Source organism: Heterodontus francisci, chromosome 17 (genome assembly GCF_036365525.1).
Source record: "Heterodontus francisci isolate sHetFra1 chromosome 17, sHetFra1.hap1, whole genome shotgun sequence".
Classification (NCBI taxonomy): domain Eukaryota; kingdom Metazoa; phylum Chordata; class Chondrichthyes; order Heterodontiformes; family Heterodontidae; genus Heterodontus; species Heterodontus francisci.
The window spans coordinates 14,214,099-14,230,168 of record NC_090387.1 but is presented as its reverse complement, the minus strand read 5'-3'; the positions used below and the strand labels follow the sequence as shown (position 1 = coordinate 14,230,168).

Genomic DNA, 16,070 nt, shown 5'->3' with positions numbered 1-16,070 from the left:
TAAGGTGTTAACGGACTGAATATTGAACAGCAGCAAGTGCAAACATGAAAAAAAACAGTGGGTAAGCAAACTGAACAAACTAAGACGAAATGAAATAAATGCGAAAAAAAGATTGTAAAAAATGTAAAAAAGAAAAAAAGAAAAAATGACTAAAAATGAAAGTAAAATGGGGGGCTGTCATGCTCTGAAATTATTGAACTCAATGTTCAGTCCGGCAGGCTGTAGTGTGCCTAATCGGTGGATGAGATGCTGTTCCTCGAGCTTGCGTTGATGTTCACTGGAACACTGCAGCAATCCCAGGACAGAGATGTGAGCATGAGAGCAGGGGGGAGTGTTGAAATGGCAAGCAACCAGAAGCTCAGGGTCCTGCTTGCAGACTAAGCGGAGGTGTTCCACAAAGTGGTCACCCAGTCTGCGCTTGGTCTCCCAATGTAGAGGAGACCACATTGTGAGCAGCGAATACAGTATACTACACTGAAAGAAGTACAAGTAAATCACTGCTTCACCTGAAAGGAGTGCTTGGGGCCTGGGATAGTGAGGAGAGAGGAGGTAAATGGGCAGGTATTACACCTCCTGCGATGGCAGGGGAAGGTGCCATGGGACGGGGACGAGGTGGTAGGGGTAATGGAGGAATGGACCAGGGTGTTATGGAGGGAACGATCCCTTCGGAATGCTGACAGGGGAAGGGAGGGGAAGATGTATTTGGTAGTGGCATCACGCTGGAGGTGGTGGAAATGGCGGAGGATGATCCTTTGGATATGGAGGCTGATGGGGTGGAAAGTGAAGACAAGGGGAACCCTGTCACGGTCCTGGGAGGGAGGGGAAGGGTTGAGGGTAGAGGTGCGGGAAATGGGCAAGACACGGTTGAGGGCCCTGTCAACAACAGTGGGGGGAATCCTCAGTTGAGGAAAAAGGTCATATCAGAAGCACCATTATGGAAGGTAGCATCATCAGAGCAGATGCGTCGGAGACGGAGAAACTGGGAGAATGGAATGGAGTCCTTACAGGAGGTAGGGTGTGAAGAAGTGTAGTCGAGGAAGCTGTGGGAGTTGGTGGGCTTATAATGGATATTAGTAGACAACCTATCCCCAGAGATGGAGACAGAGAAGTCGAGGAAGGGAAGGGAAGTGTCAGAGATGGACCATGTAAAGGTGAGAGAAGGGCGGAAATTGGAAGCAAAGTTGATAGAGTTTTCCAGTTCGGGGCGGGAGCAGGAAACAGCACCGATACAGTCATCAATGTACCGGAAAAAGAGTTGGGGGAGGGGTCTGAGTAGGACTGGAACAAAGAATGCTCAACATATCCCACAAAAAGACAGGCATAACTAGGACCCATGCGGGTACCCACAGCGACACCTTTTACTTGAAGGAAGTGCGTGGAGTTGAAGGAGAAGTTGTTCAATGTGAGAACAAGTTCAGCCAGGCGGAGGAGGGTGGTGGTAGAAGGGGACTGGTTGGGCCTCTGTTCCAGGAAGAAGCGGAGAGCCCTCAAACCGTCCTGGTGGGGGATGGAGGTGTAGAGCGATTGGATGTCCATAGTGAAGAGGAGGCAGTTGGGACCAGGAAACTGGAAATTGTCAAAATGACGTAGGACGTCAGAAGAGTCATGGATGTAGGTGGGAAGAGACTGGACCAGCGGAGAAAAGATGGAGTCAAGATAGGAAGAAATAAGTTCAGTGGGGCAGGAGCAGGCTGACACAATGGGTCTGCTGGGACAGTCCCGTTTGTGGATTTTGGGAAGGAGGGAGAAGCGGGCTGTCCGGGGTTGCGGGACTATGAGGTTGGAAGCTGTAGAGGGAAGATCTCCAGAGGAGATGAGGTCAGTGACAGTCCTTTGGACGGTGGCTTGATGTTCGGTGGTGGGGTCATGGTCCAGAGGGAGGTAGGAAGAAGTGTCTGGGAGTTGGCGTTGAGCTTCTGCAAGGTAGAGTTCGGTATGCCATACAACAACAGCACCACCCTTGTCTGCAGGTTTGATGACCATGTCGGTATAAGACCTGAGAGAACGGAGTGCCTCAAGTTCAGAGGGGGACAGGTTAGAGTGAGTGAGGGGGGCAGAGAAATTGAGATGACCAATGTCTCGCTGACAGTTTTCAATGAAGAGATCAAGAGCGGGTAAGAGGCCAGGGGGAGGGGTCCAGGTAGAGGGAGAATGCTGGAGGCGGGTGAATGGGTCCGCTGGTCGGGGGGAGGACTCCTGGTCAAAGAAGTGAGCCCGGAGGCGGAGGCAACGGAAGAAGAGCTCAACGTCATGCCGAGCGCGAAATTCATTGAGGTGGGGGCGTAAGGGGATAAAACTGAGACCTTTGCTGAGTACAGAACGTTCAGCATCAGAGAGGGGGAGGTCAGAGGGTATAGTGAATACATGGATTAAATAGGGAGACACTAATATTGAATAAGGGACAGGGACTCACAATAATTAACGTAAGCAAATTTTGTTTTTATTCACTCGTGGGATGTGGGCCTTGATGGCTAGGCCAGCATTTATTGCCCATCCCTAATTACCCTTGAGATGGTGGTGGTGAGCTGCTTTCTTGAACCATTGCAATTCTTGAGGTGTAGGTACACCCACAGTGCTGTTAGGAAGGGAGTTCACAGAATCACAGAATAATACAGTGCAGAAGAGGCCCTTCGGCCTATCGAGTCTGCACCGATGCATTAAAACACCTGACCTGTCTACCTAATCCCATTTGCCAGCACTTGGCCCATAGCCTTGAATGTTATGATGTGCCAAGTGCTCATCCAGGTACTTTTTAAAGGATGTGAGGCAACCTGCCTCTACCACCCTCCCAGGCAGGGCATTCCAGACCGTCATCACCCTCTGGGTAAAAAAGTTCTTCGTCAAATCCCCCTTAAATCTCCCGCCCCTCACCTTAAACTTGTGACCCCTCGTAACTGATCCTTCAACTAAGGGGAACAGCTGCTCCCTATCCACTCTGTCCATGCCCCTCATAATCTTGTACACCTCCATCAGGTCATCCCTCAGTCTTCTCTGCTCCAGCGAAAACAACCCAAGCCGATCCAACCTCTCTTCATAGCTTAAATGTTCCATCCCAGGCAACATTCTGATGAATCGCCTCTGCACCCCCTCCAATGCAATCACATCCTTCCTATAATGTGGTGACCAGAATTGTACACAGTACTTCAGCTGTGGCCTTACCAAATTTCTGTACAACTCCAACATGACCTCCCTGCTTTTGTAATCTATGCCTCGATTGATAAAGGCAAGTGTCCCATATGCCTTTTTCACCACCCTATTAACCTGCCCTTCTGCCTTCAGAGATCTATGGACAAGCACACCAAGGTCCCTTTGTTCGTCAGAACATCCCAGTGTCAGGCCATTCATTGAATACTTCCGTGTCACATTACTCCTTCCAAAGTGTAATACCTCACACTCTTCAGCGTTAAGTTCCATCTGCCACTTTTCTGTCCATTTGACCATCCCGTCTATATCTTCCTGTAACCTAAGACACTCCACGTCACTGTTAACCACTCGGCCAATCTTTGTGTCATCCGCGAACTTACTGATCCTACTTACATAGTCATCTATGTCGTTTATATAAATGACAAACAATAGGGGACCCAGCACAGATCCCTGTGGTACGCCACTGGACACTGGCTTCCAGTCACTATAACAGCCGTCTGTCATCACTCTCTGTCTCCTACAGCTGAGCCAATTTTGAATCCACCTTATCAAGTTACCTTGTATTCCATGTGCATTTGCTTTCTTGATAAGTCTCCGATGTGGGAGCTTGTCAAAGGCTTTGCTGAAATCCATGTAAACTACATCAACTGCACTACCCTCATCTCAACACCTGGTCACATGCTCAAAAAATTCAATCAAATTTGTTAGGCATGACCTCCCTCTGACAAAGCCATGCTGACTATTCCTAATCAAATTTTGCCTCTCCAAGTGAAGATAGATTCTCTCCTTCAGAATTTTCTCCAATAGTTTCCCTACCACTGACGTGAGACTCACTGGTCTGTAGTTCCCTGGCTTATCTCTACAACCTTTCTTAAATATTGGGACCACATTAGCTGTTCTCCAGTCCTCTGGCACCTCCCCCGTGGCCAGAGAGGAATTAAAAATTAGGGTCAGTGCCCCTGCAATCTCCACCCTTGCCTCCCACAGCATCCTGGGACACAAATCGTCCTGACCTGGAGATTTGTCCACTTTTAAGCCTTCCAAAACCTCCAATACCTTGTCACTCCCTATGACAATTTGCCCAAGAACCTCACAGTCTCTCTCTCTAAATTCCATATCCACATCCTCATTCTCTTGGGTGAAGACAGATGTGAAGTATTCATTCAACACCCTACCAATGTCCTCTGGCTCCACCCACAAATTTCCCCCTTGGTCCCTAATGGGTCCTACTCTTTCCCTGGTTATCCTCTTCCATTGATATACTTATAGAATATCTTGGGATTTTCCCTACTTTTACCAGCCAGAGCTTTCTCATATCCCCCTTTGCTCTTCTAATTGCTTTCTTCAGCTCCATCCTACACTTTCTGTACTCCACTAATGCTTCCATTGATTTGCTCTCCTTGTATTTGCTAAAAGCCTCTTTTCCTTCTCATTGTACCCTGAATGTTTCTGGTCATCCATGGTTCTCTGAGCTTGTTGCTCCTACCTATTACCCTAGAGGGAACATGTTGGGCCTGTACCCTCCCCATTTCCTTTTTGAATGTCCCCCACTGCTCTTCTGTAGATTTCCCGACAAGTAACTCTTTCCAGTTTACCTTGGCCAGATCCTGCCTTATTTTACTAAAATTCACTCTTCCCCAATCCAAAACCTTTTTTTGCAACTTGTCTATTTCTTGCTCCATAACAAGCTTAAATTGTATCATGTTATGGTCGCTATCACCAAAATGCTCCCCCACCAACACATCAACCACCTGTCCGGCTTCATTCCCCAGAATTAGGTCCAGCACTGCACCCTCCCTTGTTGGATCCTCTACATACTGAGCTAAAAAGTTCTCCTGTATACATTTTAAGAACTCCACTCCATCTAAGCCCTTAACACGATGACTATCCCAATTAATGTTGGGAAAGTTGAAATCACCTAATATAATTACCCTAATATTTTTACACATCTCTGCAAATTGCGCACATATTTGCTCTTCAATTTCCCGCTAACTATCTGGGGGTCTATAATAAACACCTAGCAATGTGGCTGTCACTTTTTTATTCCTAAACTCTACCCACAAAGTTTCATTTGATGCCCCTCCTTACTGCAGTAACTGACTCCTTAACTAATATTGCAATGCCCCCTCCTCTTTTACCCCCTCCTCTGTCTCGCCTGAAGATTCTATGTCCCGGGATATTGAGCTGCCAATCCTGCCCCTCCCTCAACCATGTCTCCGTGATGGCTACTATATCACAATTCCACGTGTCAATCATTGCCCTTAACTCATACTCCTGGCATTAAAGTAGAGGCCTTCCATCCTGGTCTTACTCTCTTGAAACTTACTTCCACTGTATTCCCTCTCACTTGTTTGCTTTCCTTTGCTTAGCTGTTTCCCTATTCTGCTAGGAGTCTGCGTCCTCTCCCCCTGCCAAATTAGTTTAAACTCCTCCCAACAGCACTAGCAAACCCGCCAGCAAGGATGTTAGTCCTCCTCTGGTTCAGATGTAGACCGTCCCACTTGTACAGGTTCCACCTTCCCCAGAAACGGTCCCAGTGGTCCAGGAATCTAAAACCCTCCCTCCTGCACCAACTCTTAAGCCACGCATTCATCTGTGCTATTCTTCTATTTCTATACTCGCTAGCACGTGGCACTGGGAGTAATCCAGAGATTACAACCCAAGAGGTCCTGCTTTTTAGTTTGCTGCCTAACTCCCTGAATTCTTGATGCAAGACCTCATCCCTCTTTCTACCTATGTCATTGGTACCAACATGTACCATGACCTCTGCCTTATCACCCTCCCCCTTCAGGATGCCTTGCAGCCGTTCAGTGACATCCTGGACCCTGGCACCAGGGAGGCAACACACCATCCTGGAGTCACGTTGACGGCCACAGTAGCACCTATCTGTTCCCCTGACTATAGAATCCCCTATTACTATTGCTCTTCCTCTCTTTCCCCCTTCCTGTGCAGACAGGCTGCTTGCGGTGCCAGAAGCGTGGCTCTGTCTGCACTCCCTGGAGGAACCAGCCTCATCAGCCTCCTAAATGGGATACTGATTTGCAAGCGGGACCCCAGGGGACTCCTGAACTACCTGCCTGTTTCTCTTGGACTGCCTGGTGGTCAGCCATTCCCTTCCTTCCTCAAGTCCCTTCAGCTGCGGTGTGACCACCTCTCTATACGTGCTATCCACAATGCCCTCAGACTCGCGGATGCTTCACAGTGTTTCCAGCCGCCGTTCCAGCTTTGAAACCCGAGCTTCCAGGAGCTGCAGCTGGACACACTTCCTGCACACATGCTGGTCCCGGGGACTGGAACTGTTCCCGGATTCCCACATGCAGCAAGAGGAGCAAACCACGGCTTCAAGCTCTCCTGCCATGACTAAAGCCTTTAAATTTAAAACTATAGATGATTATAATTGAATAAACAATTAAGTCTTGCTAAAACAATGACTTACAATTCAATCCACTATGAAAAATACCCACCAAGGCTTACTCACCAGTCAGCTGTGTTCTTTGGAAGCTCTCGGCTCCCCTCACTCTGAGGACAGGGAGGAAATGAAAGGAGCTCCTCGCTCCCTCCTCACCGAACTTCCTCAGTCACCAAACTTCCACTATAGCATTCTAATACAACCCAAGTCAGCACTCTAGTCCAAACAAAGTCAGCACTGTAAGATGGCCCACTTTTATACTGATAGACTCTAGCCCCTGAAAACTGGTTTAAGCCAGTTCTCTAATTAACAAGGTGCAGCTGCAAGCAGAGTCTGAGTGAACCCTGTTTAAAGCTGGTCTAAAACTCACCTTCTCCAACCCAAACAGCAACTGTTAAGTTAATCTGCTAAATAAAAAGACAGATTAGATTTAAGATAAAATTAACCCTTAATTATCCTCAGTCATCAAACTTCCACTATAGCACTCTAATACAACCCAAGTCAGCACTCCAGTTCCAGGATTGTGACCCAGCGACACTGAAGGAATGGCAATATAGTTATAAGTCAGGATGGTGCGTGGCTTGGAGAGGAACTTGCAGGTGGTGGTGCGGTAATGAAGAAAATAATGGCACTAAAAAGTGGCAAATCCCCAAGATGAAATGGTATTCATCACAAGGTTTAAAGGATGTAGGTGAGAATATTGCAGATGCCCTGACTATAATCTTCTCAATTTGGGAATCATTCCTTTAGGTTGGAAAGTTGCACATTTCACTCTATTTAAGAAAGGTGACAGAGGTAAACCAGAGAATTACAGACCAGTTAGCTTGAAATCTGTTGACAAGAAATTGCTAGAGTCTATTATTTGGGATTGGATGGCTGAACATGTTGAAAATGTTCAGCTGATCAAAGAAAGCCAGCATGGATTTGTAAAAGGTAGGTCATGCCTGACGAATCTGATTGAACTTTTTAAAGAGGTGACCAAAGTGGACAGGGCAATGTCTATGTGTGTTATTTCTATGGACTTCCAGAGAACATGAGATAAATTGCCACATTAGAGACTGCTAGCTAAAGTTGAAGCTCGTGAAATTGAAGGTAAATTATTGAACTGGTTAGTAAACTGACTGAGCAGCAGGAGACATAGAGTAGGGATAATGGGCAGGTACTCTAATTGGCAGGATGTGACTAGTGGTATCCCGAAAGGATCTGTGTTGGAGCCTCAACTATTCACCATATTTATTAATGACTTAGGTGATGGGATAGAAAGCTACATATCCAGATTTGACATTGACACAAAGATAGGCGGCATTGTAAGAAATGCAGATGGATGCTAGATAGGTGGTTAGACTTTGTGGCCGGTGCAGACACAATGGGCTGAATGTCCTCCTTCTGTGCCATAATTGTTCTATGGTTCTATGGTCTGAAGCATAAGATTACAAAGAGATATTAATAGATAAAGTGAATGGGCAAAACTGTGGCAAGTGAATTTCAATGCAGGCAAATGTGAGGTCATCTACTCTAGACCTAAATAGGATAGAACAGGGTATTTTCTAAATGGTGAAAAGCTAGCAATAGTGGAGGTCCAAAGAGACTTGGATAAATAGATCATTAAAATGTCATGAACAGAAAATAACAAAAAGTAAAGGTGAATGGAATGTTGACCTTTATATCTAGTGGACTGGAAACAAGGAGGCAGCAGTCTTGCTTCGGCTATACAAATCCCTGGTTAGTCCACACCTTTAGTACTGTGAGCAGTTCTGGGCACTACACCTTAGAAAGACTATACTGGCCTTGGAGGGAGTGTAGTGTAGAGTTACCAGAATGATACCTGGACTCAAAGTGCTAAATTATGAGGGGAGATTACAAAATGATGGTTGTATACCCTGGAATTTAAAAAGTCAAGTGGTGATTTGATCAAAAGTATTTGAGATAATAAGGAGAACAGATAGAGAGAAGCTATTTCTGCTGATTGGGGAGTCCAGGATTACTGGGCACAGTATAAAAATTAGAGCCAGACCTTTAAGGAGTGAAATTAGGAAATACTCTATTGCGCCAATGTGTTTTGTTGAGTGCTAATTTTCTTTGGCCCACTGACTGGAGATCTGAATTTATATTTTTTGAAGACATTTTAAAATGGGATAACAGCTGGCAGCTTAAGATGATTACATTGTCTGCAACATTGTAACCTACATTGCAAAGGACTGTGAGGAGGGAGATGAAATGTCTGTGCATATCCCAGCAAGAACCAAGAACAAAGGAGTTTAAAGGAACAACCTGTTCTTTTCAGCAAGCAGAGAAATATTGCTCACGGCTATATTTGAATCACTGAGTGACTGTCATGTGACAAGCCCCTCCCCATCTGTGGTTTTAAACTGGTATTTTTCTCTGCAGCAGAGCAGAAGCAACTGGACTCTGACATGAACAGACTCTGTCTCTCTCTCTCTCTCTCTCTCTCCATTCCAGTTTGAAAGCTTCAAATCCTGCTTGTTGACTGACCACCTTTGCTTACTCTGGCTACAATCAGAAACTCCATTGGAAGAAATCATCCATATTGCTATCTCCAAGAGACCCACCAAACCAGTCATCTACCTCTTCAAACTAAAAGCCTCGTGACCACTGAATTCAGCTATAAGCCAGGCGAATCACCGAACTCCACAGAGTGTATTCATTTTTATTTTTATGAAATAAAAACTCTTAACTCAACCAATCTACCTCTCCCCACTCTGTAACCTATTTGTGTGTGTGTAAACCTCTAGATGTGTATGTGCGAGTGAAAGTTGGTGCATTTTTTATTATTTTTATAGTTTGGTTTAGGTACAATAAACATAACCTCCTCCTTTGTTAAACTCAAGAAAACCTGTCTGATTGGTTCTTGTTATGATTATAGCAAGTAAGTAACCAAACATCTACTGAATTGGCCAGTTACATCCACTTTAAGAAAGAATTAAACCTGTTGTGGTCAAACATGGAAATACAAAAGAGGGAAGCCCTTCAACCCCTCCTCACTTGACCATAACACACTCCTACATGCAACGGGTGGTGGAAGTTTGGAGCTTTCTTTTACAAACGGCAACTGATGCAAGATCAATTGTTAATTTAAAAACTGAGATTGATAGATTTTTGTTGGCCAAAGGTATTAAGGGATATGGGCCAAAGACAAGTATATAGAGATAGATCATAGATCAGCCATGATACTAAATGACAGAACAGGCTCAAGAGGCTAAATGGCCTCTTCCTGTTCCTATGTAGACCCTTCATTACCCTCTGAGGTAACCAGAAACCATACAGGGAAATATCTGCAGTACTCTTCTTTACCCACGCCCCCATCACCAAAACATTTGTCCTTCGTTCCTAAGGGCACTGACACACTGCCACAAACATGAAAGAACAGGCAACTGTAATAAAGAAAAACAAAAAACTTGCATTTATGTAGCACCTTTCATGCTTTCAGAACGCCAAAAGGCATTCTCCAGCTAATTAAGTACCTGACCAATCATCCTCTAATGCTCCCCCCTGCCCTAGCCCTGAACTCGCATCTTTCTCTAGTTTCACTCCTACCTGCCCTCATGCCGTCTCTGAGCTCATCTTGTCTATTAGACCTACCTCCTGCTTTCTCGATCCTGTTCCCATTAAACTGCTGACCACCTAATTTCCTCTCCTGATCCCCATGTTAGCCGATATTGTTAATGATTCTCTCTCTTCAGATGCTGTCCCTCTATCCTTTAAATATGCTGTCATCACCCCTCTCCTCAAAAAAAACAACCCTCGACCCACCATCCTTGTAAATTATCACCCCAACTCCAACCTCCCTTTCCTCTCCAAAGTCCTTGGATGTGTTGTCACCTCCCAAATCCATGCCCATCTTTCCCAGACCTCCATGTTTGAACCCCTCCGATCAGATTTCTTCCCCTGCCATAGTACCGGAACAGCTCTTATCGAAGTCACAAAAGACATCCTGTGTGACTCTGACAAAGGTAACATTTCCCTCCTCATCCTTCTCAACCTGTCTGCAACCTTTGACACAGTTGATCACACCATTCTCCTCCAACGCCTCTCCACTGTCATCCAGCTGGTTGGGACTGCACTTGCCTGGTCCAATCTTGTCTAATCATAGCCAGAGTATCACGCAATGGATTCTCTTCCTGCTCCTGCACTGTTACCTCTGGTGTTCCCCAAGGATCTATCCTTGACCGCTTCCTATTTCTCATCTGCATGCTGCCCCTCAGTGACATCATCTGAAAGCACAGCATGAGATTTCACATGTATGCTAAAGACACCCAGTTCTACCTCACCACCACCTCTCTCGACTCCTACACTGTTGCTAAATTATCAGACTGCTTATCTAACATCCAGTACTGAATGAGTAGAAATTTCTTCCAATTAAATATTGGGAGACTGAAGCCATTGTTTTCAGTCCCTGCTCCAGACTCTGTTCCCTAGCTATTGACTCCAACCCTCTCCCTGACAACAGTCTGAGACTAAATCAGTCTGATCGCAACCTTGGTGTCATATTTGACCCCGAGATGAGCTTCCAACCCCATATTTGCACCAACAAGAGGACTGCCTATTTCCACCTACGGAACATCGCCCAACTTCGCCCCAGGTCAGCTCATCTGCTACTGAAATCCTCATTCATGCCTTGTTACATCTAGACTTAACTAATCCAATGCACTTCTGGCTGGTCTCCCACATTCTACCCTCCACAAACTCAAGATCATCCAAAGCTCTTCGACCATGTCTTAACTCACACCAAGTCCTGTTTCCCTATCACCCCGATGCTCGCTGACCTACATTGGCTCCCAATCAAGCAACGTCTTGATTTTAAAATTCTCATCCTTGTTTTCAAATCCCTCCATGGCCTCGCCCCTCCCTATCTCTGTAATTTCCTCCCGTCCTACAACCCTTCAAAGTATCTGTGCTCATCTAGTTCTGGCCTCTTGTGCATCCCCAATTTTAATTGCTCCACCAATGGCGGCCGTGCCTTTAGTTGCCTCAGTCCTAAGCTCTGGAATTACCTCCCTATACCTCTCCACCTCACTTTTCTCTTTTAAGACACTCCTTAAAACTTACCTCTTTGACCAAGCTTTTGGTCATCTGACCTGGCTCCCTGTCACATTTTGTTTTATAATGGTCCTGTGAAGCACCTTGGGACATTTTATTATGTTAAAAGTGCGATATAAATAAAAGTAGTTGCTGATAAAGTGTAGTCAGGTTGTAATGCAGGAAATGCAGCAGCCAAATTGCACACAGCAAGGCCTCACAATCAGCAGTGTGATAATGAACAGATAGTCCATTTTAGTGATGTTGGTTGAGGAATAAATAATAGCTAGACAACTGTGAAGAGCTCCCCTGCTCTTCTTCAAATGGTGTCTTTTCCGTCCACCTGAGAGGAGAGACATTGAACACCCATCTGAAAGATGGCACCTCTGACAATGCAGCACTCCCTCAGTACTGCACTAGAATTTTTTTTTTTATTCGTTCATGGGATGTGGGCGTTGTTGGCTAGGACAGCATTTATTGTCCATCTCTAATTGCCCTTGAGAAAGTGGTGGTGAGCCGACTTCTTGAACCGTTGCAGTCCTTGGGATGTAGGTACACCCACAGTGCTGTTAGGAAGGGGGTTCCAGGATATTGACTCAGTGACAGTGAAGGAACGGAGATATAGTTCCATGTCAGGATGGTGCGTGGCTGGGAGGGGAACTTGGTGGTGTTCCCATGCATCTGCTGCCCTTGTCCTACTAAGTCACGGGTTTGGAAGGTGCTGTCTAAGGAGCCTTGGTGCGTTGCTGCAGTGTATCTTGTCGATCATACACACTGCTGCCACTGTGTGTCAGTGGTGGAGGGAGTGAATGTTTAAGTTGGTGGATGGGCAGCCAATCAAGCGGGTTGTTTTGGCCTGGGTGGTGTCGAGCTTCTTGAGAGTTGTTGCAACTGCACTCACCCAGGCAAGTGGTGAGTATTCCATCACACTCCTGGCTTGTGCCTTATAGATGGTGCTTTGGGGAGTCAGGAGGTGAGTTACTCGCTGCAGGATTCCTAGCCTCTGTAGCCATGGTATTTATATGACTACTCCAGTTCAGTTTCAGGTCAACGGTCACCCCCATGATTCTGAGAGTGGATTCAGCGATCGTAATGTCATTGAACGTCAGGGGAGATGGTTAGATTCTCTTTTGTTTGAGATAGTCATTGTCTGGCACTTATGTGGTGCGAATCATAAATGCTACTTCCCACTTATCAGCCCAAGCCTGGATATTGTCCAGGTCTTGCTGCATTTCTATATGAACTGCTTCAGTTTCTGAGGAGTTGTAAATGGTGCTGAACATTGTGAACATTCCCACTTCTGACCTTATGATTGAAGGAAGGTCATTGATGAAGCAGCTGAAGATAGTTGGGCCTAGGACACTACCCTGAGGAACTCCTGCAGTGATGTCCTGGAGCTCAGATGATTGACCTCCAACAACCATATCCATCTTCCTTTGCGCTAGGTACAACTCCAACCAGCAGAGAGTTTCCCCCCTGATTCCCATTGACTCCAGTTTTCCTAGGGCTCCTTGATGCCATACTCGGTCAAATGCTGCCTTGATGTCAAGGGCAGTCACTAGCACCTCACCTCTTGAGTTCAGCTCTTTTGTCCCTGTTTGAACCAAGGTTGTAATGAAGTCAGGAGCTGACTGGCCCTGGCAGAACCCAAACTGAGCATCACTGAGCAGGCTATTGCTAAGCAAGTGCCACTTGATAGCACTGTCGACGACACCTTCCATCACTTTACTGATGATCGACAGTAGACTGATGGGGTGGTAATTCATCGGGTTGGATTTATCCTGCTTTGTGTGTACAGGACATACCTGGGCAAATTTCCACATTGCCAGGTAGATGCCAGTGTTGTAGCTGTACTTGAACAGCTTAGCTAGGGGAGCGGCAAGTTCTGGTGCACAGGTCTTCGATGTCAGTTTAGATTTTGTGTTTAAGTCTCTGCAGTGGGACTTGAATAACCTTCTAACGCAGAGTTAACAGTGCTACCATGAACCGCAGCTAGCACAATTTAGTTGAATAATACAGCACATTATCATGTCCTCAGGGCATCTCAAAGCACTTCAGAGCAGCTGAATTACTTCGGCACAGTTGCTGTGACGTAGGTCATAAAGAGCAATAAGCCAAATGACCAGATAGTCTGTTTTGGTGGTGTCAGTTCAAGGACAAATGTCAGTAAGAAGACTGTCCTTCTTCAAATATTACCCGAGAATCCTTTGCATCCACACTGTACCTCATCACATTCTTCATTTGCAATGGTAGATGTTGAGCTTTGGCAAGCTTATTCCACCAGTGAGGGTATCACAGGCAAGCTTAGTCCTGTTCTCATCTGATTTCCACATACATACATCTTCCTGAAGAGATCAGTGGACAATGTGATCAGGAGTGGCTGATACTTTTCTCTTTCATGGTGACTAGCCTAGGGATGATGAGGCTACACTAACTGAGATTAATAAATGCAACACGGACTAGGGACCTTCCTTAATATAAGTCGTTCAAATCTTTTCCTGCTTTTCTTCAAATGATCTCTTTTACATCCACTTGAGAGAGGAGACCTTTAACATCCATCTGAAAGATGGCACCTCAGACAGAGCTGCACTTCCTCAGTACTGCACGAGAGTGTCAGTTTAGATTTTGAGTTTAAGCCTCTGCAGTGGGAATTGAACAACCTTTTGACTCAGAGATGGCAGAACTCCCATGAACCACAGCTAACACCTATTAACTTGAAGGTGACCGCGGTGATGGCAACAACTACCGTGGAATCTCCCTGCTCAGCATAGTGGGGAAAGTCTTCGCTCGAGTCACTTTAAACAGGCTCCAGAAGCTGGCTGAGTGTGTCTACCCTGAGGCACAGTGTGGCTTTCGAGCAGAGAGATCGACCGTTGACATGCTGTTCTCACTTCGTCAGCTACAGGAAAAATGCCGCGAACAACAGATACCCCTCTACGTTGCTTTCATTGATTGCACCAAAGCCTTTGGCCTCGTCAGCAGACGTGGTCTCTTCAGACTACTAGAAAAGATCAGATGTCCACCAAAGCTACTAAGTATCATCACCTCATTCCATGACAATATGAAAGGCACAATTCAGCATAGCGGCGCCTCATCAGACCCCTTTCCTATCCTGAGTGGTGTGAAACAGGGCTGTGTTCTCGCACCTACACTGTTTGGGATCTTCTTCTCCCTGCTGCTCTCACACGCATTCAAGTCTTCAGAAGAAGGGCGGCACAGTGGCGCAGTGGTTAGCACCGCAGCCTCACAGCTCCAGCGACCTGCGTTCAATTCTGGGTACTGCCTGTGTGGAGTTTGCAAGTTCTCCCTGTGTCTGCGTGGGTTTCCTCCGGGTGCTCCGGTTTCCTCCCACAGCCAAAAGACTTGCAGGTTGATAGGTAAATTGGCCATTATAAATTGCCCCTAGTATAGGTAGGTGGTAGGGGAATATAGGGACAGGTGGGGATGTGGTAGGAATATGGGATTAGGGTAAGATTAGTATAAATGGGTGGTTAATGGTCGGCACAGACTCGGTGGGCCGAAGGGCCTGTTTCAGTGCTGTATCTCTAAATCTAAAAGAAGGAATTTTCCTCCACACAAGATCAGGTGGCAAGTTGTTCAACCTTGCCCGCCTAAGAGCGAAGACCAAAGTACGGAAAGTCCTCATCAGGGAACTCCTCTTTGATGACGATGCCGCATTAACTTCCCACGCTGAAGAGTATCTGCAGAGTCTCATCGACAGGTTTGTGGCTGCCTGCAACGAATTTGGCCTAACCATCAGCCTCAAGAAAACGAACATCATGGGACAGGACGTCAGAAATGCTCCATTCATCAATATCGGCGACCACGCTCTGGAAGTGCTTCAAGAGTTCACCTACCTAGGCTCAACTATCACCAGTAACCTGTCTCTCGATGCAGAAATCAAAAAGAGCATGGGAAATGCTTCCACTGCTATGTCCAGACTGGCCGAGAGAGTGTGGGAAAATGGCGCACTGACACGGAACACAAAAGTCCAAGTGTATCAAGCCTGTGTCCTCAGTACCTTGCTCTATGGCAGAGAGGCCTGGACAACGTGTGTCAGCCAAGAGCAACGTCTCAATTCATTCCATCTTCGCTGCCTCCGGAGAATACTTGGCATCAGGTGGCAGGACCGCATCTCCAACACAGTAGTCCTCGAGGCGGCCAACATCCCCAGCTTATACACACTACTGAGTCAGCGGCGCTTGAGATGGCTTGGCCATGTGAGCCGCATGGAAGATGACAGGATCCCCAAGGACACATTGTACAGCGAGCTCGCCACTGGTATCAGACCCACCGGCCGTCCATGTCTCCGCTTTAAAGTTGTCTGCAAAAGTGACATGAAGTCCTGTAACATTGATCACAAGTCGTGGGAGTCAGTTGCCAGCGATCGCCAGAGCTGGCGGGCAGCCATTAAGGCGGGGCAAAAGTGTGGCGAGTCGAAGAGACTTAGCAGTTGGCAGGAAAAAAGACAGAAGCGCAA

The 16,070-nt window shown here is 46.4% G+C and overlaps 1 protein-coding gene across 1 annotated transcript in view; it reads right to left on the bottom strand.

Moving 5' to 3' along the window:
• vat1l (vesicle amine transport 1-like) overlaps positions 1-16,070 on the bottom strand; it is a 181,655-nt gene that overhangs the window by 144,353 nt on the left and 21,232 nt on the right. The gene's annotated exons all lie outside the window — the stretch shown is intronic.